At 46.0% G+C, this 26,542-nt stretch overlaps 9 non-coding genes and 23 pseudogenes across 9 annotated transcripts; all 32 read right to left on the bottom strand.

The window, feature by feature from the left end:
* Positions 1-1,370: 1,370 nt before the first annotated feature.
* On the bottom strand, positions 1,371-1,489 carry LOC136733437 (uncharacterized; annotated as a pseudogene).
* Positions 1,490-1,711: 222 nt separating this feature from the next.
* Positions 1,712-1,830, bottom strand: LOC136733577 (uncharacterized; annotated as a pseudogene).
* Positions 1,831-2,047: 217 nt separating this feature from the next.
* On the bottom strand, positions 2,048-2,166 carry LOC136733306 (5S ribosomal RNA). Its single transcript, XR_010810197.1, has one exon. It is a non-coding gene; the product is annotated as a 5S ribosomal RNA (ribosomal RNA).
* A 219-nt stretch (positions 2,167-2,385) lies between these two features.
* LOC136733268 (5S ribosomal RNA) lies at positions 2,386-2,504 on the bottom strand. The gene has a single exon (XR_010810161.1). It is a non-coding gene; the product is annotated as a 5S ribosomal RNA (ribosomal RNA).
* Positions 2,505-2,725: 221 nt separating this feature from the next.
* Positions 2,726-2,844, bottom strand: LOC136733559 (uncharacterized; annotated as a pseudogene).
* Positions 2,845-3,054: 210 nt separating this feature from the next.
* On the bottom strand, positions 3,055-3,173 carry LOC136733388 (uncharacterized; annotated as a pseudogene).
* A 216-nt stretch (positions 3,174-3,389) lies between these two features.
* LOC136733336 (5S ribosomal RNA) lies at positions 3,390-3,508 on the bottom strand. The gene has a single exon (XR_010810225.1). It is a non-coding gene; the product is annotated as a 5S ribosomal RNA (ribosomal RNA).
* A 221-nt stretch (positions 3,509-3,729) lies between these two features.
* Positions 3,730-3,848, bottom strand: LOC136733749 (uncharacterized; annotated as a pseudogene).
* A 215-nt stretch (positions 3,849-4,063) lies between these two features.
* On the bottom strand, positions 4,064-4,182 carry LOC136733767 (5S ribosomal RNA). The gene has a single exon (XR_010810273.1). It is a non-coding gene; the product is annotated as a 5S ribosomal RNA (ribosomal RNA).
* Positions 4,183-4,397: 215 nt separating this feature from the next.
* Positions 4,398-4,516, bottom strand: LOC136733347 (uncharacterized; annotated as a pseudogene).
* Positions 4,517-4,735: 219 nt separating this feature from the next.
* Positions 4,736-4,854, bottom strand: LOC136733620 (uncharacterized; annotated as a pseudogene).
* Positions 4,855-5,072: 218 nt separating this feature from the next.
* Positions 5,073-5,191, bottom strand: LOC136733452 (uncharacterized; annotated as a pseudogene).
* A 214-nt stretch (positions 5,192-5,405) lies between these two features.
* On the bottom strand, positions 5,406-5,524 carry LOC136733777 (uncharacterized; annotated as a pseudogene).
* A 219-nt stretch (positions 5,525-5,743) lies between these two features.
* On the bottom strand, positions 5,744-5,861 carry LOC136733556 (uncharacterized; annotated as a pseudogene).
* Positions 5,862-6,070: 209 nt separating this feature from the next.
* LOC136733341 (5S ribosomal RNA) lies at positions 6,071-6,189 on the bottom strand. Its single transcript, XR_010810230.1, has one exon. It is a non-coding gene; the product is annotated as a 5S ribosomal RNA (ribosomal RNA).
* A 222-nt stretch (positions 6,190-6,411) lies between these two features.
* LOC136733393 (uncharacterized) lies at positions 6,412-6,530 on the bottom strand (annotated as a pseudogene).
* A 222-nt stretch (positions 6,531-6,752) lies between these two features.
* LOC136733278 (5S ribosomal RNA) lies at positions 6,753-6,871 on the bottom strand. Its single transcript, XR_010810170.1, has one exon. It is a non-coding gene; the product is annotated as a 5S ribosomal RNA (ribosomal RNA).
* Positions 6,872-7,092: 221 nt separating this feature from the next.
* Positions 7,093-7,211, bottom strand: LOC136733762 (uncharacterized; annotated as a pseudogene).
* A 216-nt stretch (positions 7,212-7,427) lies between these two features.
* On the bottom strand, positions 7,428-7,535 carry LOC136733251 (uncharacterized; annotated as a pseudogene).
* A 219-nt stretch (positions 7,536-7,754) lies between these two features.
* On the bottom strand, positions 7,755-7,873 carry LOC136733372 (uncharacterized; annotated as a pseudogene).
* Positions 7,874-8,097: 224 nt separating this feature from the next.
* On the bottom strand, positions 8,098-8,216 carry LOC136733643 (uncharacterized; annotated as a pseudogene).
* Positions 8,217-8,426: 210 nt separating this feature from the next.
* LOC136733368 (uncharacterized) lies at positions 8,427-8,545 on the bottom strand (annotated as a pseudogene).
* A 220-nt stretch (positions 8,546-8,765) lies between these two features.
* On the bottom strand, positions 8,766-8,884 carry LOC136733761 (uncharacterized; annotated as a pseudogene).
* A 216-nt stretch (positions 8,885-9,100) lies between these two features.
* LOC136733484 (uncharacterized) lies at positions 9,101-9,218 on the bottom strand (annotated as a pseudogene).
* Positions 9,219-9,426: 208 nt separating this feature from the next.
* Positions 9,427-9,545, bottom strand: LOC136733405 (uncharacterized; annotated as a pseudogene).
* Positions 9,546-10,438: 893 nt separating this feature from the next.
* Positions 10,439-10,557, bottom strand: LOC136733674 (5S ribosomal RNA). The gene has a single exon (XR_010810264.1). It is a non-coding gene; the product is annotated as a 5S ribosomal RNA (ribosomal RNA).
* A 219-nt stretch (positions 10,558-10,776) lies between these two features.
* On the bottom strand, positions 10,777-10,895 carry LOC136733760 (uncharacterized; annotated as a pseudogene).
* A 208-nt stretch (positions 10,896-11,103) lies between these two features.
* Positions 11,104-11,222, bottom strand: LOC136733294 (5S ribosomal RNA). Its single transcript, XR_010810186.1, has one exon. It is a non-coding gene; the product is annotated as a 5S ribosomal RNA (ribosomal RNA).
* A 215-nt stretch (positions 11,223-11,437) lies between these two features.
* LOC136733641 (uncharacterized) lies at positions 11,438-11,556 on the bottom strand (annotated as a pseudogene).
* Positions 11,557-11,775: 219 nt separating this feature from the next.
* On the bottom strand, positions 11,776-11,894 carry LOC136733404 (uncharacterized; annotated as a pseudogene).
* Positions 11,895-12,106: 212 nt separating this feature from the next.
* On the bottom strand, positions 12,107-12,225 carry LOC136733400 (uncharacterized; annotated as a pseudogene).
* A 215-nt stretch (positions 12,226-12,440) lies between these two features.
* LOC136733332 (5S ribosomal RNA) lies at positions 12,441-12,559 on the bottom strand. Its single transcript, XR_010810221.1, has one exon. It is a non-coding gene; the product is annotated as a 5S ribosomal RNA (ribosomal RNA).
* Between the last annotated feature and the right edge of the window lie 13,983 nt (positions 12,560-26,542).

The raw sequence follows: 26,542 nt of genomic DNA, 5'->3' as shown, positions 1-26,542 counted from the left end.
CAAATAGCTATTTAAGTGACTGACACTTTCATATTCAGTCGACTTAGTCAATTGTCCAGCTGTAAAACTCCACTGATCAGGTGGGTCTGTAAAGTTATTTATTTAATAAAGTCCTTTAAAATAATTCTTCGCTCAATCTCCTTCTCCCAGTTTAACTCTTCTGTTGCCGGCAAAGACTTGGTTGGTTTCTGATTCCGGTTCTGGCAACAGAGCTACAGGTTGAGCTGTGGCAGCGAGTTTCTGGTTCAGGTGAGAGAGAGAGAGAGAGAAAGACTGTCCGCTGTTCCTTATAGTCTGTCAGATCAGTAGGTGATTGGTCCCTGAGTTCTTGAGATTGGATTTCGGTTTCAGCCCCCAGTGTCCTATTGGAGGGAGGCTTTATTTATGACTGATGTCAATCCATGCCATCTTTTGGAAATGCCGGTTGGCCTGGGTTCGTAGCTCTATGTCGGGATTTCGGCTCTCATCCACTTCAAAGAGTTTTTATCACCTACAGGCCCCTTTCTCCAGACATCTCATAGCAGAATTCCAAACTATTTGGCCTCTTCTCGGTGCCATCCTCCCCAAAACTGTCACTTTGATGCAAACCAGTTCCAAGCTGATGAGCTAAGGAAATCTGATAACTTTGGGGGGGGAGAGGTCTTCTTTAGAACAGTGCTTCAGCTCAGAGCCCAAATGCTCTTATCCAAATACACCCAACATAACGCTACATATGTATGTATGTATGTATATATGTGTAGAAGGAAAATTAGAAATTATTTTCTTACACCTGTTTTTCTCTCTTGTATACTTAAGAAAGATACGGTCAAGCTAGAAGGTCAGCCCAGAAGATAGTTTGATTTCTGTTTGTTATTTACGATGAGAACCTTGGAGACAATGTCAAACGGTATGACCTACGTGCCTGTTCCCTAAAACCATGTGTTGACCTATGAACTCTGTTCTATAATGATATATGTTCTGCTTAGTTAGCCTTTAAGATAACATAGTAATGACTTTCTAGCATGTATGGATGTATGTATGTATGTATATATATATATATATATATATATATATATATGTATGTATGTCCAATTGCTTTGACAATACAAATGAATTGAATTGAGAGGAAGAGAGAGAGAGAGAGAGAGAGAAAGAGAGAGAGAGAGACAGACAGACAGACAGACAGCTCAGCGATGACATCACGAGCCTCTCTCAGCTGACTGCTATGACATCACAGAGCACGTACATTCCGTTGCTTGTCGTCTGTCAACCACTCAGTCACTGCTAGCCAGACTGTCCCTAAGACAAAGTGTACAATACTTCAATTATATCTCCACCAGACAGATAAAGAGTATTAAGAGCTACGATGAAGTTACCCAGGAGACGTAAAAAGCTTGCATCACCTGGTATTTCCTGGAGGTCACCCATCCAAGTACTAACCAGGCCCTGGCCCGTTTAGTTTCCAAGGTCTGACGAGATCGGGCACGTTCAGGACGGTGTGGCCGCAAGCCAAGAGGCCTGGCTGCATGATGTCTCTAAAAGGCTGGAGGGTATTGACGGAACTTCCAGCAGAAAAAAAAAAAAAAAAAAAATAGAAAAATGGAGGGAAAAATATCAGTGCAGGAAAGGGTGTTGAAAGTAGCCGGGTACGTGTACAATTCTTCAATTATATCTCCTCCAGACTGAAAGAGAGTATTAAGAGCTACGATGAAGTTACCCAGGAGACGTAAAAAGCTTGCAGCACCTGGTATTTCCAGGAGGTCAACAATCCAAGTACTGACCAGGCCCTGCCCCGTTTAGCTTCCGAGATCTGACGAGATTGGGGGCGTTTAGGACGGTGTGGCCGCAAGCCAAGAGGCCTGGCTGCATGATGTCTCTTTAAGGCTGGCGGGTATTGACGGAACTTCTAGCAAAAAAAAAAAAAAAAAAAGAAAAACGGAGGCAAAAATATCAGTGCAGCAAAGGGTGTTGAAAGTTGCCGGGTACGTGTACAATACTTCAATTATATCTCCTCCAGACAGAAAGAGAGTATTAAGAGCTACGATAAAGTTACCCAGGAGAAGTAAAAAGCTTGCAGCACCTGGTATTTCCAGGAGGTCTCCCATTTAAATACTGACCAGGCCCTGCCCCGTTTAGCTTCCGAGATCTGACGAGATCGGGCGCATTCAGGACGGTGAAGCCACAAGCCGAGACGCCTGGCTGCATGATGTCTCTTAAAGGTTGGCGGGTATTGACGGAACTTCCAGCAGAAAAAAAAAAAAAGAAAAAGAAAAATGGATGGAAAAATATCAGTGCAGCAAAGGGTGTTGAAAGTAGCCGGGTACGTGTGCAATACTTCAATTATATCTCCTTCAGACTGAAAGAGAGTATTAAGAGCTACGATGAAGTTACCCAGGAGATGTAAAAAGCTTGCAGCACCTGGTATTTCCAGGAGGTCACCCATCCAAATACTGACCAGACCCTGTCCCGTTTAGCTTCCGAGATCTGATGAGATTGGGCGCGTTCAGGACGGTGTGGCCGCAAACCAAAAGGCCTGGCTGCATGATGTCTCTTAAAGGCTGGCGGGTATTGACGGAATTTCCACCTTAAAAAAAAAAAAAAAAAAATAGAAAAATGGAGGGAAAAATATCAGTGCAGCAAAGGGTGTTGAAAGTAGCCGGGTACGTGTACAATTCTCCAATTATATATCCTCCAGACTGAAAGAGAGTATTAAGAGCTACGATGAAGTTACCCAGGAGACGTAAAAAGCTTGCAGCACCTGGTATTTCCAGGAGGTCTCCCATCCAAGTACTGACCAGGCCCTGCCCCGTTTAGAATCTGAGATATGACGAGATCAGGCGCGTTCAGGACGGTGTGGCCGCAAACCAAGAGGCCTGGCTGCATGATGTCTCTTAAAGGCTGGCGGGTATTGACGGAACTTCCATCAAAAAAAAAAAAAGAAAAACGGAGGGAAAAATATCAGTGCAGCAAAGGGTGTTGAAAGTAGCCGGGTTCGTGTACAATACTTCAATTATATCTCCTCCAGACAGAAAGAGAGTATTAAGAGCTACGATGAAGTTACCCAGGAGACGAAAAAGCTTGCAGCACCTGGTATTTCCAGGAGGTCTCCCATCCAAGTACTGACCAGGCCCTGCCCCGTTTAGTTTCCGAGATCTGACGAGATCGGGCGCGTTAAGGACGGTGTGGCAGCAAGCCAAGAGGCCTGGCTGCATGATGTCTCTTAAAGGCTGGCGGGTATTGACGGAACTTCCAGCAGAAAAAAAAAGAAAAATGAAAAATGGAGGGAAAAATATCAGTGCAGCAAAGGGTGTTGAAAGTAGCCGGGTACGTGTACAATACTTCAATTATATCTCCTCCAGACAGAAAGAGAGTATTAAGAGCTACGATGAAGTTACCCAGGAAACGTTAAAAGCTTGCAGCACCTGGTATTTCTAGGAGGTCTCCCATCCAAGTACTGACCAGGCCCTGCCCCGTTTAGCTACCGAGATCTGACGAGATCGGGCGCATTCAGGACAGTGTGGCCACAAGCCGAGAGGCCTGGCAGCATGATGTCTCTTAAAGGTTGGCGGGTATTGATGAAACTTCCAGCAAAAAAAAAAAAAAAAAAAAAAAGAAAAATGGATGGAAAAATATCAGTGCAGCAAAGGGTGTTGACAGTAGCTGGGTACGTGTACAATACTTAAATTATATCTCCTCCAGACAGAAAGAGAGTATTAAGAGCTACGATGAAGTTACCCAGGAGACGTAAGAAGCTTGCAGCACCTGGTATTTCCTGGATGTCACCCATCCAAATAATGACCAGGCCCTGCCACGTTTTGCTTCTAAGATCTGACAAGATCGGGCGCATTCAGGACGGTGTGGCCGCAAGCCAAGAGGCCTGGCTGCATGATGTCTCTTAAAGGCTGGCGGGTATTGACGAACTTCCAGAAAAAATAAAAAAGTAAAAGAAAAATGGAGGGAAAAATATCAGTGCAGCAAAGGGAGTTGAAAGTATTCGGGTACTTGTACAATTCTTCAAATTTATCTCCTCCAGACAGAAAGAGAGTATTAAGAGCTACGATGAAGTTACCCAGGAGACGTAAAAAGCTTGCAGCACCTGGTATTTCCAGGAGGTCACCCATCCAAGTACTGACCAGGCCCTGTCCCGTTTAGCTTTTGAGATCTGATGAGATCGGGCGCGTTCAGGACGGTGTGGCTGCAAGCCAAGAGGTCTGGCTGCATGATGTCTCTTAAAGGCTGGAGGGTATTGACGGAACTTCCAGCAAAGAACAAAAGAAAAAAGAAAAATGAAGGGAAAAATATCAGTGCAGCAAAGGGTGTTGAAAGTAGCCGGGTACGTGTACAATACTTCAATTATATCTCCTCCAGACAGAAAGAGAGTATTAAGAGCTACGATGAAGTTACCCAGGAGACGAAAAAGCTTGCAGCACCTGGTATTTCCAGGAGATTACCCATCCAAGTACTGACCAGGCCCTGCCCTGTTTAGTTTCCGAGATCTGACAAGATCGGGCACGTTCAGGACGGTGTGGCCGCAAGCCAAGATGCCTGGCTGCATGATGTCTCTTAAAGGCTGGCAAGTATTGACGGAACTTCCAGCAAAAAAAAAAAAAAAAAAAATAGAAAAAGGGAGGGAAAAATATCAGTGCAGCAAAGGGTGTTGAAAGTAGCCGGGTACATGTACATATCTTCAATTATATCTCCTCCAGACAGATAGAGAGTATTAAGAGCTACGATAAAGTTACCCAGGAGACGTAAAAGCTTGCAGCACTAGGTATTTCCAGGCGGTCTCACATTCATGTACTAACCAGGTCCTGCCCCGTTTAGCTTCCGAGATCTGACGAGATCGGGCGCGTTCAGTATGGTGTGGCCGCAAGCCGAGATGCCTGGCTGCATGATATCTCTTAAAGGATGGCGGGTATTGACGGAATTTCCAGCAAAAAAAAAAAAAAAAAAATAGAAAAATGGAGGGAAAAATATCAGTGCAGCAAAGGGTGTTGAAAATAGCCGGGTACGTGTACAATTCTTCAATTATATCTCCTCCAGACAGAAAGAGAGAATTAAGAGTTACGATAAAGTTACCCAGGAGACGTAAAACCTTGCAGCACCAGGTATTTCCAGGAGGTCTCCCATCCAAGTACTGACCAGGTCCTGCCCCGTTTAGCTTTCGAGATCTTACGAGATCGGGCGCGTTCAGGACGGTGTGGCCACAAGCCAAGAGGCCTGGCTGCATGATGTCTCTTAAAGGTTGGCGGGTATTGACGGAACTTCCAGCAAAAAAAAAAAAAAAAAAAAAAATGGAAGGAAAAATATCAGTGCAGCAAAGGGTGTTGACAGTAGCTGGGTACGTGTACAATACTTCAATTATATCTCCTCCAGACAGATAGAGAGTATTAAGAGCTACGATAAAGTTACCCAGGAGACGTAAAAGCTTGCAGCACCAGGTATTTCCAGGAGGTCTCACATTCATGTACCGACCAGGTCCTGCCACGTTTAGCTTCCAAGATCTGACAAGATCGGGCGAGTTCAGGATGGTGTGGCCGCAAGCCGAGATGCCTGGCTGCATGATGTCTCTTAAAGGCTGGCGGGTATTGACGGAATTTCCAGCAAAAAAAAAAAAAAAAAAATAGAAAAATGGAGGGAAAAATATCAGTGCAGGAAAGGGTGTTGAAAGTAGCCGGGTACGTGTACAATTCTTCAATTATATCTCCTCCAGACAGAAAGAGAGTATTAAGAGCTACGATGAAGTTACCCAGGAGACGTAAAAAGCTTGCAGCACCTGGCATTCCAGGAGGTCACCCATCCAAGTACTGACCAGGCCCTGCCCCGTTTAAATTCCAAGATCTGTTGAGATCGGGCACATTCAGGACAGTGTGGCCACAAGCCGAAAGGCCTGGCTGCATGATGTCTCTTAAAGGTTGGCGGGTATTGACGGAACTGCCAGCAAAAAAAAAAAGAAAAATAGAGGGAAATATACCAGTGCAGCAAAGGGTGTTGAAAGTAGCCGGATACGTGTACAATTCTTCAATTATATCTCCTGGAGACAGAAAGAGAGTATTAAGAGCTACGATGAAGTTACCCAGGAGACGTAAAAAGCTTGCAGCACCTGGTATTTCTAGGAGGTCTCCCATCCAAGTACTGACCAGGCCCTGCCCCGTTTAGCTTCCGAGATCTGACGAGATCGGGCACATTCAGGACAGTGTGGCCACAAGCCGAAAGGCCTGGCTGCATGATGTCTCTTAAAGGTTGGCGGGTATTGACGGAACTTCCAGCAAAAAAAAAAAAAAAAAAAAAATAGAAAAATGGAGGGAAAAATATCAGTGCAGGAAAGGGTGTTGAAAGTAGCCGGGTACGTGTACAATTCTTCAATTATATCTCCTGGAGACAGAAAGAGAGTATTAAGAGCTACGATGAAGTTACCCAGGAGACGTAAAAAGCTTGCAGCACCTGATATTTCTAGGAGGTCTCCCATCCAAGTACTGACCAGGCCCTGCCCCGTTTAGCTTCCGAGATCTGACGAGATCGGGCACATTCAGGACAGTGTGGCCACAAGCCGAAAGGCCTGGCTGCATGATGTCTCTTAAAGGTTGGCGGGTATTGACGGAACTTCCAGCAAAAAAAAAAAAAAAAAAAAAATAGAAAAATGGAGGGAAAAATATCAGTGCAGGAAAGGGTGTTGAAAGTAGCCGGGTACGTGTACAATTCTTCAATTATATCTCCTGGAGACAGAAAGAGAGTATTAAGAGCTACGATGAAGTTACCCAGGAGACGTAAAAAGCTTGCAGCACCTGATATTTCTAGGAGGTCTCCCATCCAAGTACTGACCAGGCCCTGCCCCGTTTAGCTTCCGAGATCTGACGAGATCGGGCGCATTCAGGACGGTGTGGCCACAAGCCGAAAGGCCTGGCTGCATGATGTCTCTTAATGGCTGGCGGGTATTGACGGAACTTCCAGCAAAAAAAAAAAAAAAAAAAAATAGAAAAATGGAGGGAAAAATATCAGTGCAGGAAAGGGTGTTGAAAGTAGCCGGGTACGTGTACAATTCTTCAATTATATCTCCTGCAGACTGAGAGAGAGCATTAAGAGCTACGATAAAGTTACCCAGGAGACGTAAAAAGCTTGCAGCACCTGGTATTTCCAGGAGGTCTCACATTCAAGTACTGACCAGGTCCTGCCCCGTTTAGCTTCCGAGATCTGACGATATCATGCGCATTCAGGACGGTGTGGCCGAAAGCCGAGAGGCCCGGCTGCATGATGTCTCTTTAAGGCTGGCGGGTATTGACGGAACTTCCAGCAAAAAAAAAAAGAAAAAAGAAAAATGGAGGGAAAAATATCAGTGCAGCAAAGGGTTTTGAAAGTAGCCGGGTACGTGTACAATTCTTCAATAATATCTCCTACAGACTGAAAGAGAGTATTAAGAGCTATGATGAAGTTACCCAGGAGACGTAAAAAGCTTGCAGCACCTGGTATTTCCAGGACGTCACCCATCCAAGTACTAACCAGGCCCTGCCCCGTTAGCCTCCGAGATCAGGCGCGTTCAGGACGGTGTGGCCGCAAGCCAAGAGGCCTGGCTGCATGATGTCTCTTAAAGGCTGGCGGGTATTGACGGAACTTCCAGCAAAAAAAAAAAAAAAAAAAATGGAAAATGGAGGGAAAAATATCAGTGCAGCAAAGGCTGTTGAAAGTAGCCGGGTACGTGTACAATACTTCAATTATATCTCCTCCAGACAGATAGAGAGTATTAAGAGCTACGATGAAGTTTCCCAGGAGACGTAAAATGCTTGCAGCACCAGGTATTTCCAGGAGGTCTCCCATCCAAGTACTGACGAGGCCCTGCCCCGTTTAGCTTCCGAGATCTGACGAGATCGGGCGTGTTCAGGACGGTGTGGCCACAAGCCAAGAGGCCGGGCTGCATGATGTCTCTTAAAGGCTGGCGGGTTTTGACGGAACTTCCAGCAAAAAAAAAATATAAAAAAAGAAAAAAGAAAAATGGATGGAAAAATATCAGTGCAGCAAAGGGTGTTGACAGTAGCTGGATACGTGTACAATACTTCAATTATATCTCCTCCAGACAGAGAGAGAGTATTAAGAGCTACGATAAAGTTACCCAGGAGACGTAAAAGCTTGCAGCACCAGGTATTTCCAGGAGGTCTCACATTCATGTACTGACCAGTTCCTGCCCCGTTTAGCTTCCGAGATCTGACGAGATCGGGCACGTTCAGGATGGTGTGGCCGCAAGCCGAGATGCGTGGCTGCATGATGTCTCTTAAAGGCTGGCGGGTATTGACGGAACTGCCAGCAAAAAAAAAAAAGAAAAATAGAGGGAAATATACCAGTGCAGCAAAGGGTGTTGAAAGTAGCCGGGTAGGTGTACAATTCTTCAATTATATCTCCTGGAGACAGAAAGAGAGTATTAAGAGCTACGATGAAGTTACCCAGGAGACGTAAAAAGCTTGCAGCACCTTGTATTTCTAGGAGGTCTCCCATCCAAGTACTGACCAGGCCCTGCCCCGTTTAGCTTCCGAGATCTGACGAGATCGGGCGCATTCAGGACGGTGTGGCCACAAGCCGAAAGGCCTGGCTGCATGATGTCTCTTAAAGGTTGGCGAGTATTGACGGAACTTCCAGCAAAAAGAAAAAAAAAAAAAAATAGAAAAATGGAAGGAAAAATATCAGTGCAGGAAAGGGTGTTGAAAGTAGCCGGGTACGTGTACAATTCTTCAATTATATCTCCTGCAGACTGAAAGAGAGTATTAAGAGCTACGATAAAGTTACCCAGGAGACGTAAAAGCTTGCAGCACCTGGTATTTCCAGGAGGTCTCACATTCAAGTACTGACCAGGTCCTGCCCCGTTTAGCTTCCGAGATCTGACGATATCATGCGCATTCAGGACGGTGTGGCCGAAAGCCGAGAGGCCCAGCTGCATGATGTCTCTTTAAGGCTGGCGGGTATTGACGGAACTTCCAGCAAAAAAAAAAAGAAAAAAGAGAAATGGAGGGAAAAATATCAGTGCAGCAATGGGTTTTGAAAGTAGCCGGGTACGTGTACAATTCTTCAATAATATCTCCTACAGACTGAAAGAGAGTATTAAGAGCTATGATGAAGTTACCCAGGAGACGTAAAAAGCTTCCAGCACCTGGTATTTCTAGGAGGTCTCCCATCCAAGTACTGACCAGGCCCTGCCCCGTTAACTTCCGAGATCTGACGAGATCGGGCGCGTTCAGGATGGTGTGGCCGCAAGCCAAGATGCCTGGCTGCATGACGTCTCTTAAAGGCTGGCGGGTATTGACGGAACTGCCAGCAAAAAAAAAAGAAAAATAGAGGGAAATATACCAGTGCAGCAAAGGGTGTTGAAAGCAGCCGGGTACGTGTACAATTCTTCAATTATATCTCCTGGAGACAGAAAGAGAGTATTAAGAGCTACGATGAAGTTACCCAGGAGACGTAAAACGCTTGCAGCACCAGGAATTTCCAGGAGGTCTCCCATCCAAGTACTGACGAGGCCCTGCCCCGTTTAGCTTCCGAGATCTGACGAGATCGGGCGTGTTCAGGACGGTGTGGCCACAAGCCAAGAGGCCGGGCTGCATGATGTCTCTTAAAGGCTGGCGGGTATTGACAGAACTTCCAGCAAAAAATAAAAAATAAATAAATAGAAAAATGGAGGGAAAAATATCAGTGCAGGACAGGGTGTTGAAAGTAGCCGGGTACATGTACAATTCTTCAATTATATCTCCTCCAGACTGAATGAGAGTATTAAGAGCTACGCTGAAGTTACCCAGGAGATGTAAAAAGCTTTCAGCACCTGGTATTTCCAGGAGGTCACTCATCCAAGTACTGACGAGGCCCTGCCCAGTTTTTCTTCCGAGATCTGACGAGATCTTGCGTCTTCAGGACGGTGTGGCCGCAAGCCGAGATGCCTGGCTGCATGATGTCTCTTAAAGGTTGGCGGGTTTTGACGGAACTTCCAGCAAAAAAAAAATATAAAAAAAGAAAAAAGAAAAATGGATGGAAAAATATCAGTGCAGCAAAGGGTGTTGACAGTAGCTGGATACGTGTACAATACTTCAATTATATCTCCTCCAGACAGAGAGAGAGTATTAAGAGCTACGATAAAGTTACCCAGGAGACGCAAAAGCTTGCAGCACTAGGTATTTCCAGCAGGTCTCACATTCATGTACTGACCAGGTCCTGCCCCGTTTAGCTTCCGAGATCTGACGAGATCGGGCGCGTTTAGGATGGTGTGGTCTCAAGCCGAGATGCGTGGCTGCATGATGTCTCTTAAAGGCTGGCGGGTATTGACGGAACTGCCAGCAAAAAAAAAAAAGAAAAATAGAGGGAAATATACCAGTGCAGCAAACGGTGTTGAAAGTAGCCGGGTACGTGTACAATTCTTCAATTATATCTCCTGGAGACAGAAAGAGAGTATTAAGAGCTACGATGAAGTTACCCAGGAGACGTAAAAAGCTTGCAGCACCTGGTATTTCTAGGAGGTCTCCCATCCAAGTACTGACCAGGCCCTGCCCCGTTTAGCTTCCGAGATCTGACGAGATCGGGCGCATTCAGGACGGTGTGGCCACAAGCCGAAAGGCCTGGCTGCATGATGTCTCTTAAAGGTTGGCGGGTATTGACGGAACTTCCAGCAAAATCAAAAAAAAAAAAAATAGAAAAATGGAAGGAAAAATATCAGTGCAGGAAAGGGTGTTGAAAGTAGCCGGGTACGTGTACAATTCTTCAATTATATGTCCTGCAGACTGAAAGAGAGTATTAAGAGCTACGATAAAGTTACCCAGGAGACGTAAAAGCTTGCAGCACCTGGTATTTCCAGGAGGTCTCACATTCAAGTACTGACCAGGTCCTGCCCCGTTTAGCTTCCGAGATCTGACGATATCATGCGCATTCAGGACGGTGTGGCCGAAAGCCGAGAGGCCCAGCTGCATGATGTCTCTTTAAGGCTGGCGGGTATTGACGGAACTGCCAGCAAAAAAAAAAGAAAAATAGAGGGAAATATACCAGTGCAGCAAAGGGTGTTGAAAGTAGCCGGGTACGTGTACAATTCTTCAATTATATCTCCTGGAGACAGAAAGAGAGTATTAAGAGCTACGATGAAGTTACCCAGGAGACGTAAAAAGCTTGCAGCACCTGGTATTTCTAGGAGGTCTCCCATCCAAGTACTGACCAGGTCCTGCCCCGTTTAGCTTCCGAGATCTGACGAGATCGGGCGCATTCAGGACGGTGTGGCCACAAGCCGAAAGGCCTGGCTGCATGATGTCTCTTAAAGATTGGCGGGTATTGACGGAACTTCCAGCAAAAAAAAAAAAAAAAAAGAAAAATGGATGGAAAAATATCAGTGCAGCAAAGGGTGTTGACAGTAGCTGGGTACGTGTACAATACTTCAATTATATCTCCTCCAGACAGATAGAGAGTATTAAGAGCTACGATTAAGTTACCCAGGAGACGTAAAAGCTTGCAGCACCAGGTATTTCCAGGAGGTCTCACATTCATGTACTGACCAGGTCCTGCCCCGTTTAGCTTCCAAGATCTGACGAGATCGGGCGAGTTCAAGATGGTGTGGCCGCAAGCCGAGATGCCTGGCTGCATGATGTCTCTTAAAGGCTGGCGGGTATTGACGGAATTTCCAGCAAAAAAAAAAAAAAAAAATATAGAAAAATGGAGGGAAAAATATCAGTGCAGGAAAGGGTGTTGAAAGTAGCCGGGTACGTGTACAATCCTTCAATTATATCTCCTCCAGACAGATAGAGAGTATTAAGAGCTACAATAAAGTTACCCAGGAGACGTAAAAGCTTGCAGCACCAGGTATTTCCAGGAGGTCTCACATTCAAGTACTGACCAGGTCCTGCCCCGTTTAGCTTCCGAGATCTGACGAGATCGGGCGTGTTCAGGACGGTGTGGCCGCAAGCCAAGATGTCTGGCTGCATGATGTCTCTTAAAGGCTGGCGGGTGTTGACGGAATTTCCAGCAAAAAAAAAAAAAAGAAAAATGGATGGAAAAATATCAGTGCAGCAATGGGTGTTGAAAGTAGCCGGGTACATGTACAATTCTTCAATTATATCTCCTGCAGACTGAAAGAGAGTATTAAGAGCTACGATGAAGTTACCCAGGAGACGTAAAAAGCTGGCAGCACCTGGTATTTCTAGGAGGTCTCCCATCAAAGTACTGACCAGGCCCTGCCCCGTTTAGCTTCCGAGATCAGACGAGATCGGGCGCATTCAGGACAGTGTGGCCACAAGCCGAGAGGCCTGGCTGCATGATGTCTCTTAAAGGCTGGAGGGTATTGATGGAACTTCCAGCAAAATAAAAAAGAAAAAAGAAAAATGGAGGGAAAAATATCAGTGCAGCAAAAGGTGTTGAAAGTAGCCGGGTACGTGTAGAATTCTTCAATAATATCTCCTCCATACTGAAAGAGAGTACTAAGAGCTACGATGAAGTTACCCAGGAGACGAAAGAGCTTGCTGCACCTGGTATTTCCAGGAGGTCACCCATCCAAGTACTGACCAGGCCCTGCCCCGTTTAGCTTCCGATATCTGACGAGATCGGGCGCGTTCAGGACGGTGTGGCTGCAAGCCAAAAAGCCTGGCTGCATGATGTCTCTTAAAGGCTGGTGGGTATTGACGGAACTTCCAGCAAAAAAAAAAAAAAAAAAAAAAAAATGGAGGGAAAAATATCAGTGCAGCAAAGGGTGTTGATAGTAGCCGGGTACGTGTACAATACTTCAATTATATCTCCTCCAGACAGAAAGAGAGTATTAAGTGCTACGATGAACTCACCTAAAGGATTATTAGGAACACCATACTAATACTGTGTTTGACCCCCTTTCGCCTTCAGAACTGCTTTAATTCTACGTGGCATTGATTCAACAAGGTGCTGAAAGCATTCTTTAGAAATGTTGGCCCATATTGATAGGATAGCATCTTGCAGTTGATGGAGATTTGTGGGATGCACATCCAGGGCACGAAGCTCCCGTTCCACCACATCCCAAAGATGCTCTATTGGGTTGAGATCTGGTGACTGTGGGGGCCAGTTTAGTACAGTGAACTCATTGTCATGTTCAAGAAACCAATTTGAAATGATTCGACCTTTGTGACATGGTGCATTATCCTGCTGGAAGTAGCCATCAGAGGATGGGTACATGGTGGTCAAAAAGGGATGGACATGGTCAGAAACAATGCTCAGGTAGGCCGTAGCATTTAAACGATGCCCAATTGGCACTAAGGGGCCTAAAGTGTGCCAAGAAGACATCCCCCACACCATTACACCACCATCACCAGCCTGCACAGTGGTAACAAGACATGATGGATCCATGTTCTCATTCTGTTTACGCCAAATTCTGACTCTACCATCTGAATGTCTCACCTCTTTTTCCTATTTGTAGTGGAGATGAGTGGTACCCAGTGGGGTCTTCTGCTGTTGTAGCCCATCCGCCTCAAGGTTGTACGTGTTGTGGCATCACAAATGCTTTGCTGCATACCTCGGTTGTAGCGAGTGGTTATTTCAGTCAAAGTTGCTCTTCTATCAGCTTGAATCGAGTCGGCCCATTCTCCTCTGAGCTCTAGCATCAACAAGGCATTGTCGCCCACAGGACTGCCGCATACTGGATGTTTTTCCCTTTTCACACCATTCTTTGTAAACCCTAGAAATGGTTGTGCGTGAAAATCCCAGTAACTGAGCAGATTGTGAAATACTCAGACCGGCCCGTCTGGCACCAACAACCATGCCACGCTCAAAATTGCTTAAATCACCTTTCATTCCCATTCAGACATTCAGTTTGGAATTCAGGAGATTGTCTTGACCAGGACCACACCCCTAAATGCATTGAAGCAACTGCCATGTGATTGGTTGATTAGATAATTGCATTAATGAGAAATTGAACAGGTGTTCCTAATAATCCTTTAGGTGAGTGTATATGTATGTATGTGTATGTATGTCCAATTGCTTTGACAATACAAATGAAATGAATTGAGAGAGAGAGAGAGAGAGAGAGAGAGAGAGGGAGGAATATGAGCTCCTAAAAAACATTTGTTTTTATACATAAGCGGATTTAATTTGTGATTTACAAATGAATATATAGCACTATAAACATACACAGAAGACATGGAATAGAAATTCAGAAGAAAAAGTATTCAAAAAATAATAATTTTAAGAGAAACACAAAAAGAAGAAAGCAGAGAGACAGTTCAGGAAGAAAAGTCAGAAAAGAAAAGCTGAAGACAAGAATTGGAGGTAAGAGACAAATAATTAAACAAAAAAATATGTATTAATAAAATAAATAAGCATTCTCAGTAGTTGACTCAGCAAATGAAAATGCAGAGCTCCGATTTGAATAGAGTGACAGTAGGAGAGAGCCCAACTGCCACTGAGACTGATAGAAATCTATCGAACAGCAGTCTGACTGCAGAGCTGCCTTTTGAAATCCGATACCCTGAAGACATTCGCTCTGCACAGGCTAAGAAGGACTACAAACAAGCTGTGATGAGAGCATCTCCTGAGACCCTCATCCTAGACTACACCGGTAAAGGAGAAAACAGGGTCAAGAACAATCTACTGTTCTACACCGCCTTTCACAAAACCCTGTGCCAGACATACCCCAATAACAACAAGAGGGGCATTAGCAGAGGCAGGCAGATCTCAGTGCTGGTAGAGAAAGACACAGACAGTGTGATGCTCACTTTTAATGTATACCACAACGGGACCATCATGGTGCAGGGCAGCGAGAGCAGCCTGGACCAATTAGCTCTCGGCTTCCACACCTCAAAGCAGCAGACTGAGGTAGAGAAACAAGAGCCAGAGCCGGCCACCCTGCAGTCTGCCCCCAGCCACACGGAGCCAGACAGTGCCCCATCTCCCACAGACTGCCCCCCTGTCTCCCCAAAACTCTCCAGCAACATTAAAACACTAAAGGAATGCCTATCAGTGCTGGAGCTGGAGTTTGCGGAGTTCAGGGAGCAGACCTTGAGCACCCTGGCCCAGACCTCCTTGTGCGATCAGCTCCGGGATGAGATGCACAGACTAAAGATGCAGCACAAGGCTGAGATCCATGAGCTGAGAGCAGCAGTGAGAGACCTGGAGGAGCAGAGCCAAACCCTGAGGACGGAGCTGCGCAGAGCGAGGGAGGAGCTGACCAGGACACCCCAGCACAGCCAGCTAAGGAGCCTGCAGAGCCAGCTGGAGGAGCTAAGAGAGGAGCTACACATCACTGGAGCACAGAGACTGCACTGCACTGACCCCACAACACCTCCAACCCCTGACGCACCCACTGATCCACCCACACTCCCCACCACTCCTGACACACCCACTATCACCAGACCTGCCACTAATACACAACCCCCTGAAACGCCACTCCCCCAAAACACACCCGCTGCCCCCACCACTCCCGACGCAAACCCGGAGTGGCAGGTCAACGCAGAGGTGGTCATTCTGAGCGAATCCAATGGGAAGTTCCTGGTTGAGAGGCGCCTCTTCCCTGGGCGAAAAGTGAAAAAGCTTTGGTGCTCCACAGCACAGAGAGCCCTGGAGCTGCTCTCCAAGAGGAGGCTTTGCCAAGTCAAACACATCCTCATCCACACCGGCACTAACGACCTGAGTGCCCGCAGGGGCGATGTGGCCTCAGCCCTGAGACAGGTGGCAACGAAAGCCACAGAGGAATTCCCAACTGCCAAAATTTCCATCTCCACACTGCTGCCCCGCACAGACGTGCCCCTGCACATCATCCAGGCCATCAACGCAGAAGTGTCCCGAAGATGTGCCCTCCTCCCCAACGTCCACCTGGCACACCACTGAGACATCCAGCCACATCACCTGTATGACCACGTCCACCTCAACAAGACGGGTGTGAGGATCATCTCAAAGGTCCTCAAGGACACAACCCTGGGCCGAAACCCCACACACCCCCACCTCGAGACCAGGAGCAAACCCCCCAGCCCCCGGCCACATCCCCAGCCACCGGCTCCACCCCAGCCCCAGCCCCTGAGACCCCGCGGCCCCATTCCCCACCCCCCCATCCCCAGAGGGCCCGTCCAGCACAGCAGAGCGGACAGCCGGGGACCAGCACAGCCACACAGCCACGCAGCAGCGGCTTCCAGAGCCTGGAGGCCCGATGCTGCCCAGCTGGCCCAGATAAGGCAACTCCTCAGTGTCATCTGTACCACACTGCTGAGTTAACTGAGCCTCAACACACATATATATGGTTGTGGAGATGGAGAGTAAGAAAAAATGTGATTTAATTATTCTGATATTTTGATGCAAAGATAAAATCTTTGAGTGATTATTATGTATATCCATATATAATTATTAATAGTAATATAATATCAGTTGTAGACCACAAATTAAACTTTCTTATGTAGAAGAGACAAGTATAATAAAATATATGAACATGTCCTTTAAAATAAGCAGTTGGAATATGCAGGGTTTACGCTCCTCAACTTTTGGAATGAAGAGCACAGGCCCTGAACTGATCAACACTGTAAATAGTTCAGATGTTTTCATTCTTGTAGAGACTTGGTGCTGTGCAGATATGTCTATACACTGGATGGATACAATGGATACAGGGAGCTGATTGTGCCCTCCTATAAAAAACCCAAAGTCAGGTGTGGCAGGGCCTCGTGGGGGATTATCGTGTGGTACAGGGAGGAGCTCCGAGCAGCCCTATGCCCAGTACAGAGAGGAGACACACACCTGTGGATGAAAATCAGAAAAGACACCCTACAAAATAACACAGATATATACCTATGTGCAATTTATATGCCACCCGCAGACTCCCCCTACTATAATGAGGAAGGCTTTCATGAGCTTCAAAACGAAATCTGCCACTTCCAGACCCTGGGCTCTGTACTGCTGTGTGGCGATCTCAATGCCAGGACTGGCAGAGAGATGGACTACATCAATACAGAGGGGAACACACACCTGTTCGGAGACTCCCCGCTGTGCCACACACACACCTCCACACTGACACAGCCACGACAGCGTGGTAAACAAGAGCAGGAAGCAGGTAGTGCGCCTATGTAAAAGCCTGGGTCTATATATCATCAATGGCAGGACCAGGGGGTACTCTCTGGGGAGATTCACATACTGCTCGGCTCTGGGCAGCAGTGTGGTGGACTACGCCATAACTGACCTGGACCCACAAGCCAACAATGCGTTTATAGTCAGACAACAATCTCCACTATCAGACCACAGCCAAATAACACTTTACCTAAAAAGATCAGCGCAGCCACAAGTCAGAGCCAAACTTCCCACAAAACTGGTCTCCCTGCCACCCAGTTAGAGATGGTCAGAGCCCAGCACAGAGAACTACACAAGAGCCCTGAATAGTGATGAGATTGAAAACATGTTAGACAGATATCAATCCTCACACTATCAAATAAACCAAAACGGAATAAACTCAGCCACCAAAACACTGAATGAAATATTTGAGAGACTGGCTTTAAAATCAAACATTAAAACAATTAAAAACCAAAATATGAAATCGTCTAAAAGAAAAAAAGAACAGTGGTGTGACCAGGAGTGTGAAACTTCTAGGAAACACCTGAGACATCTCTCCAACACTAAACACAGAGAGCCCGACAACCAGGAGGCTCGCCTCAGCTACTGCCAGGCCCTGCGGCACTACAAGCAACTCCTCAGTAAGAAAAAAGACCACTATATGGGCAGAATAAATACCCCAAAAACAAAAAATGAAATACCAATTCAAAATGGAGAAATCTGGAAAACACACTTTGAAAAATTTTACCAAAATGTTGAAAACAATCCAAAGCCAGAACAGGTTAAAATATTAAAAAACCTAAATAAATTGGAAGAAATCATTAAGAATAACCAAAATCCCTTAGATAACCCATTTACAATACAGGAACTAAAACATCAACTCAAAATCCTCAAACCCAGGAAAGCCAGCGGCCCCGACAGCATCAGCCCTGAGATGCTGAAGCACAGCAGCCCGCAGCTGCAGGAGGCTCTGCTCAAACTCTTTAACCTGGTGCTGAGAGCCGGGTGTTTCCCTGAGGTCGGGAATCAAGGATTGATCACCCCGATTTTTAAAAGTGGAGACAAATTAGACCCCAATAACTACTGGGGCAGCTGTGTGAGAAGTAACCTGGGGAAGGTGTTCTGCAGTATCATCAACGCCCAGATACTGGCCTTCCTTACCAAGCACAGTGTCCTGAATAAGAGTCAGATTGGCTTCCTACCAAAACACAGCACAACCGATCATATTTACACTCTACACACCCTCATAAATAAATATACCCAAAACAATAAAGGAAAAATATTTGCCTGTTTTGTAGACTTTAGAAAGGCATTTGACTCAATCTGGCACAAGGGATTATTTTATAAACTTCTACAGAGTGGTGTAGGGGGTAAAGTTTATGACATCATTAAATCAATGTATTCTGAAAACAAATGCGGAGTTCAAATTGGCAACTCAAGAACAGAGTTCTTCACTCAGGGGCGGGGAGTGAGACAGGGCTGCAGTCTGAGTCCAACACTGTTCAACATCTACATCATCGAGTTGGCCACAGTGTTGGAGCAGTCTGACGCCCGCAGCCTAACTCTCCATGACACAGAGATCAAGTTCCTGCTCTATGCAGACGACCTGGTGCTGCTGTCGCCCACAGAGCAGGGGCTTCAGCAGAACCTGGCGCTGCTAGAGCAGTACTGTCAGAAATGGGCCCTGGCAGTCAATCTGGACAAGACCAGAGTTATGGTTTTCCAGAAAAAAGCCCCATCTCAGGGAAACAGGTACCGCTTCACTCTGGGCAGCACTGGATTAGAGCACTGCACCAGATACAACTACCTTGGCCTGACCATCAGTGCGTCAGGGAGCTTCAGCCTGGCTATAAACGCATTAAAAGACAAGGCACGCCGGGCATTTTATGCCATAAAGACACAATTTGGGAAAACAACAATACCAATAACTATTTGGATTAAAATATTAAACTCCATCATCCAACCAATCCTGCTATATGGGAGCGAAGTGTGGGGTCCCCTCATGAACCTCAATAACAACAATTGGGACAAAAGCCCCATGGAAATATTCCACCTAGAATTTAATAAAAACATCTTACACGTACACAGAAACGCCCCCACGGCTCTGAGGCTCACAGAGCCCGAACACACAATGACCAAAACAACAACAATTGGGAAAATTGACATGTACCTGAAAAGCAAATACACAAAAGATTAGACACACGAATTAGAATTACAAAACAAATTGGAATGCTACCGGGCCCTGAATAGAAACATTACATTGGCTGAATACTTAAAAATCCAAAATATAAAAGAGAGACAAAATCTAACTAAATACAGGCTCAGTGACCACAGCCTCGCCATTGAAAAAGGCCGCTACAGAAAATTCTGGGTTGCCAGAGAAGAGCGGCTGTGCAGCCAGTGTGACCTAGGGGAGGTCGAAACACAGGCGCATTTCCTGCTGTCCTGCCCTAAATACACAAAAATCAGGGAGACATACTTTAAAATATTAAAAATGCATATCCCTGAGTTCAGCATGATCCCCGATTGCTGCAAACTCCCCGTCCTGCTGGGAGAGGAGGAGCGCACTGCCTTCTTAGCAGCGCAATATGTATCCACCTGCCACAGCCTGCGAGACAGTGTGTAGACACCAGCCTGTGGCACTCCATTTGCAAAACAAAATAAAAACAGTGATTTTTCTGATGTCATGACACAAATTTTGATACAAACAACAAATATGGTTTATATCCTACTTAATTTTATTTCAATGTGTACTATATTTGTTCCACTGAATCTTGTATTGCAATGTTTTGTCTTGATTGATAGAACATTTGTATCTGCTTTGGCAATATTGTGATAGATCATGCCAATAAAGCACCTTTGAATTGAATTGAAATGAATTGACAGACAGACAGACACACGCACACACACACACACACACACACACACACACACAGAGCCAGCCAGCCAGACAGCCAGCCAGCTCAGCCATGACATCACGAGCCTCTCTCAGCTGACTGCTATGACATCACAGAGCACGTACATTCCGTTGCTTGCCGTCTGTCAACCACTCAGTCACTGCCAGCCAGACTGGCTGGCTGGCTGGATGGGGGGGCTGCTTGCTGCTGCTGCGTATCTTAGCAAGCTAATTTGCCTGACCGGCCTTCCTACTCCTATGCCCAAATGCCCACCTAAGCCTCGTTTGTAATGCATGTCATTGTATTTCAAAAAGGAATCTGGAAATAGTAAACCTATTTTCTTTATTTGAATGTATTAAAGATCACATTTTATTACATTTTCTTTTTCTGTACTTCATTACATTATATTGAGATTCATAATTCTATTATTTATTTTCCGTATGTATGTATGTATGTATTATTGTATGGAAGGAAAGTTAGAAATGATTTTCTCAAACCTGTTTTTCTCTCTTGTATACTTAAGAAAGATAAGGTCAAGCTAGAAGGTCAGGAGGCCATAAGGTAGTTTGATTTCTGTTTGTTATTTACGATGAGAACCTTGGAGACAATGTCAAACGGTATGACCTACGTGCCTGTTCCTTAAAACCATGTGTAGATCTATGAACTCTGTTCTATAATGAAATATGTTCTGCTTAGTTAGCCTTTAAGATAACATAGTAATGATTTTCTAGCATGTATGTATGTATGTATGTATATATTGAGTCGACAGTGAAGGTTTTGGTTGGGGAAAATTAAACTGAAAACATAGGGGTGGAATGTAGTGACGTAGATGACCCTATGGAGGGTGAGGAACCCAGCACTAGCAGGGTGGGTGAGAATCCATTCATAGAGACCCCTGAAGCTGACAATGTAGAAGTGTCAGTGTTAGAGGGACTCCCCACTGATTTTGGCAGCGCACAGGTGCGAGATCTCACTCTACACTATGCTAAAGAAAATGTGAAGGTAGTAAATGGGACCCCTATGACTACTGCAGACCCGCCAACAGCTTATCCTTATTTTATGGTAAAAAATGACCTATTGTACCGTGTAAATAAGATAGGGGTGGACATTGTGGAGCAATTGCTAGTTCCCACCCCATTCAGACGAACAGTTCTCAATCTGGCACATGGGCATATCCTGGGGGGACATCTGGGGATGGACAAAACCAAGGATAGACTCCTGAGGAGGTTTTACTGGCCAGGCGTACATGCAGACGTGACAGAACATTGTAGCTCATGTCATTAATTTCAACTACATGCTCCTAAACCAGCCTTCAGAAGCCCACTGGTCCCTTTGCCCATCATAGAGACCCCCTTTGCTAGGATAGCTATGGATGTGGTGGGACCTCTCCCAAAATCAGCCAGAGGGCATCAGTATATACTGGTTATTTTGGATTATGCCACCAGGTACCCAGAAGCCATTCCACTGCGGACCATGGCTTCAAAAGGTATTGCAAAAGAGCTAATGTTGATGTGTAGTAGGGTGGGGATACCGAGGGAGATATTAACAGATCAGGGCACACCCTTTATGTCTAAGGTTATGACCGATCTGTGTAAATTGTTGCAGGTTAAGCAGTTGAGAACATCAGTCTACCACCCACAAACAGATGGGTTGGTTGAGAGATTTAATAGGACCTTGAAGTCCATGCTAAGAAAGGTAATCGATAAGGATGGGAAAAATTGGGAATTCATGCTGCCCTACTTGATGTCTGCCATTAGGGAAGTCCCACAGGCTTCCCTGGGCTTTTCGCCTTTTGAACTGTTAAATGGGAGGCACCCCAGGGGGATATTAGACATAGCCCGTGAAACGTGGGAACACGAGTCCACTCCTTTCCGGAGTGTAGTCGAGCACATCAATGCTATGCAAGAGAGAATAGCCACAGTCACTCCCATTGTGAGAGAGCACCTAAGGCAGGCACAGGAACACCAACAATTCGCCTATAATCGTCAGGCTACACTGAGGGTGTTCCAGCCTGGTGATAGGGTGTTGGTGTTGGTTCCCACTGTAGAATGTAAATTTCTGGCTACGTGGATGGGACCTTATGAGATTATAGAGCGAATACGGGAAGTGAACTATAAGGTTCAGCAACCCGGCCGCCGACCCCCAGAACAAATATATCATGTCAACTTAATAAAAGCCTGGAAGGACAGGGAAGTGTTGATGTTGACTTACCCCCCTCAGCCACTAGGGACACCGAAGGTGAATATTGCAGCTGCCTTGTCACCTGACCAGTTGAAGGAGGTGAACGACTTGATAATACGTAATAGGGAAGTTTTCTCCGGCATACCGGGGCGTACCCATTTAGTCTCTCACAACATTGTGTCTCTCCCAGGAAAGAAGGTAAATATGAGGCCTTACAGGGTACCAGAAGCTCGCAGGAACACTATTAGAAATGAGGTTAAGGAAATGCTGGAGGCAGGGGTTATTGAAGAATCCCACAGTGAGTGGTCCAGCCCTATAGTCATGGTTTCCAAACCTGATGGCTCCTGGAGATTCTGTAATGATTTTAGAAAGGTTAATGAAATTTCAAAGTTTGATGCATACCCAATGCCCCGAGTAGATGAATTGTTAGAGAATATTGGGAATGCTCGCTATATTTCAACTATTGACTTAGCCAAGGGCTACTGGCAGATTCCCTTGACCCCGGGTGCCAAAGAAAAAACAGCCTTTGCAACCCCAGATGGTCTGTTTCACTACACAGTGATGCCCTTTGGCCTGCATGGTGCTCCTGCCACCTTTCAAAGGTTGATGGACCACATACTTAGACCACACAGGACGTATGCGGCAGCATATTTAGATGATGTGGTCATTCACAGTCCAGATTGGGAATCACATTTGTCTCAGCTCCAAGCGGTATTGGATTCAATACATGCAGCAGGCCTGATGGCTAATCCAACCAAATGCAATTTGGGGTTGGAAGAGGCCAAATACTTGGGCTATACAGTAGGGAGGGGTATGGTGAAACCCCAAATATCCAAGGTTGAAGCCATAAACTCTTGGCCTAGGCCTGTCAATAAAAAGCAGGTTAGGGCATTTTTAGGGTTAACTGGGTATTACCGGAGGTTTATTCCCAACTATGCTACCTTAGCGGCCCCTCTGACTGATATGACTAAGGCTACAGAACCCAATATGGTTAGATGGGGTGATACAGCAAACCGGGCTTTCCGGAGCCTACAGGAGGCGCTCTGCCGCAACCCCGTTTTAATGGTACCTGACTTTCAGAAAGAATTTATAGTCCAGACGGACGCCTCTGAGGTGGGGATCGGAGTGGTTTTGTCCCAAAGAATGGGTGATCACGAACACCCGGTGTTGTTCCTTAGCAGAAAGTTGGAATCCAATGAAATAAATTATTTGGTAGTTGAAGAAGAATGTTTGGCAGTGAAGTGGGCTTTGGACAGTCTTCGATACTATTTGTTGGGCAGGCACTTCACCCTGATCACTGACCATGCCCCCCTCACTTGGATGCATCGTTCGAAAGACAGGAATGCCCGTGTGATGAGGTGGTTTTTGAGTCTCCAACATTTTCATTTCACCCTGCAGCACAGGCCAGGGAAGGCCATGGGGAATGTTGATGGGCTGTCCCGGGTGCATGCTTTTTTGCGGCTGTCGCTCGACCTATGGGGTCGCAGCTGGGGGGGAGGATGTGGGACAAACCAAGGGGCAGGGTCATACATGGCAGACATGTCAGGCCAGGTCTGCTGCAAGGTCTGCACTCTAGGGAAGAAAACCGACCCTAGACAACTACACTCCCCAGAAAGCCTCAGGCAGCCTAATGTGGTCAATTGGTGCTACTTCCTCAATTATTCACCAAGTATATAAGGCGGAAAGATAGAGTCAAGCTAGAAGGTCAGGCCAGAAGCTAGTTTGATTTCTGTTTGTTATTTACGATGAGAACCTTGGAAACAATGTCAAACGGTATGACCTACGTGCCTGTTCCCTAAAACCATGTGTAGACCTATGGACTCTGTTCTATAATGATATATGTTCTGCTTAGTTAGCCTTTAAGATAACATAGTAATGACTTTCTAGCATGTATGCATGTATGTATGTCCAATTGCTTTGACAATACAAATGAATTGAATTGAGAGGGAGAGAGAGAGAGAGAGAGAGAGAGAGAGAGACAGACAGACTGAAAAACAGACAAACAGACACACACACACACACACAGACATACACACACACACACAGAGCCAGCCAGCCAGCCAGCTCAGCGATGACATCACGAGCCTCTCTCAGCTGACTGCTATGACATCACAGAGCACGTACATTCCGTTGCTTGCCGTCTGACAACCACTCAGTCACTGCCAGCCAGACTGGCTGGCTGGCTGGATGTGGGGGATGCTTGCTGCTGCTGCGTACCTTAGCAAGCTTATTTGCTTGACCGGCCTTCCAACTCCTCTGCCCACATGCCCACCTATGCCCGATCTGCTGTTCACCTGGTCACAGCTCCGCCCCAACAAGGCAGATTCTCCCAAAAATGGTACAAACTGATCCACGTTCCCCTCCACGGAAAGCTTTAGCCCAAAATAAGGGACAAATTCTGTAACAACATAATGGATGCCCACCCAACCTGTGACAAAACTGATAAAAAAGAAAAACGCTCAGTCCTCCTGGTGGAGGGACACACAGCCACCCTGGCTGCCCAATATGTCAGCGCCTACCACAGCCTGAGGGACACAGTGACACAGGAGCACCGGCTGTAAATATAATGTAAATACTTGTTTGTTATGCATGTCATTGTATTTCAAAAAAGGAATCTGGAAATAGTAAACCTATTTTCTTTATTTGTATGTATTAAAGATCACATTTTTTTACATTTTCATTTTCTGTACTTCATTACATCTTATTGTGATTCATAATTCTATTATTTATTTTCCGTGTAGATGTATGTATGTATGTATGTATGTATGTATGTATGTATATGTATGTATGTATGTCCAATTGCTTTGACAATACAAATGAATTGAATTGAGAGGGAGAGAGAGAAAGAGAGAGAGAGAGAGAGAGAGAGAGAGAGAGAGAGAGAGAGGAATATGAGCTCCTAAAAAACATTTGTTTTTATACATAAGCGGATTTAATTTGTCATTTACAAATGAATATATAGCACTATAAACATACACAGAAGACATGGAATAGAAATTCAGAAGAAAAAGTATTCAAAAAATAATAATTTTAAGAGAAACACAAAAAGAAGAAAGCAGAGAGACAGTTCAGGAAGAAAAGTCAGAAAAGAAAAGCTGAAGACAAGAATTGGAGGTAAGACCTTTCACCTATAGAGACAAATAATTAAACAAAAAAAAATGTATTAATAAAATAAATAAGCATTCTCAGTAGTTGACTCAGCCAATGAAAATGCAGAGCTCCAATTTGAATAGAGTGACAGTAGGAGAGAGCCCAACTGCCACTGAGACTGATACAAATCTATCGAACAGCAGTCTGACTGCAGAGCTGCCTTTTGAAATCCGATACCCTGAAGACATTCGCTCTGCACAGGCTAAGAAGGACTACAAACAAGCTGTGATGAGAGCATCTCCTGAGACCCTCATCCTAGACTACACCGGTAAAGGAGAAAACAGGGTCAAGAACAATCTACTGTTCTACACTCAGTACCCCACCGCCTTTCACAAAACCCTGTGCCAGACATACCCCAATAACAACAAGAGGGGCATTAGCAGAGGCAGGCAGATCTCAGTGCTGGTAGAGAAAGACACAGACAGTGTGATGCTCACTTTTAATGTATACCACAACGGGACCATCATGGTGCAGGACAGCGAGAGCAGCCTGGACCAATTATCTCTCGGCTTCCACACCTCAAAGCAGCAGACTGAGGTAGAGAAACACGAGCCAGAGCCGGCCACCCTGCAGTCTGCCCCCAGCCACACGGAGCCAGACAGTGCCCCATCTCCCACAGACTGCCCCCCTGTCTCCCCAAAACTCTCCAGCAACATTAAAACACTAAAGGAATGCCTATCAGTGCTGGAGCTGAAGTTTGCGGAGTTCAGGGACTAAAGATGCACCACAAGGCTGAGATCCATAAGCTGAGAGCAGCAGTGAGAGACCAGGAGGAGCAGAGCCAAACCCTGAGGACGGAGCTGCACAGAGCGAGGGAGGAGCTGACCAGGACACCCCAGCACAGCCAGCTGGAGAAGCTAAGAGAGGAGCACAGAGACTGCACTGCACTGACCCCACAACACCTACAACCCCTGACGCACCCACTGACGCACCCACTGATCCACCCACACTCCACACCACTCCTGACACCCCCACTATCACCAGACCTGCCACTAATACACAAACCCCTGAAACGCCACTCCCCTAAAACACACCCGCTGCCCCCACCACTCCCGACGCAAAACCCGGAGTGGCAGGTCAACACAGAGGTGGTCATTCTGAGCGACTCCAATGGGAAGTTCCTGGATGAGAGGCGCCTCTTCCCTGGGCGAAAAGTGAAAAAGCTTTGGTGCCCGACAGCACAGAGAGCCCTGGAGCTGCTCTCCAAGAGGAGGCTGTGCCAGGTCAAACACATCCTCATCCACACCGGCACTAACGACCTGAGTGCCCGCAGGGGCGATGTGGCCTCAGCCCTGAGACAGGTGGCAAAGAAAGCCACAGAGGAATTCCAAACTGCCAAAATC

Source organism: Amia ocellicauda, unplaced genomic scaffold (assembly GCF_036373705.1).
Source record: "Amia ocellicauda isolate fAmiCal2 unplaced genomic scaffold, fAmiCal2.hap1 HAP1_SCAFFOLD_36, whole genome shotgun sequence".
Classification (NCBI taxonomy): domain Eukaryota; kingdom Metazoa; phylum Chordata; class Actinopteri; order Amiiformes; family Amiidae; genus Amia; species Amia ocellicauda.
The sequence above is the reverse complement of the archived record's forward strand: the minus strand, read 5'-3'. Positions and strand labels throughout refer to the sequence as shown.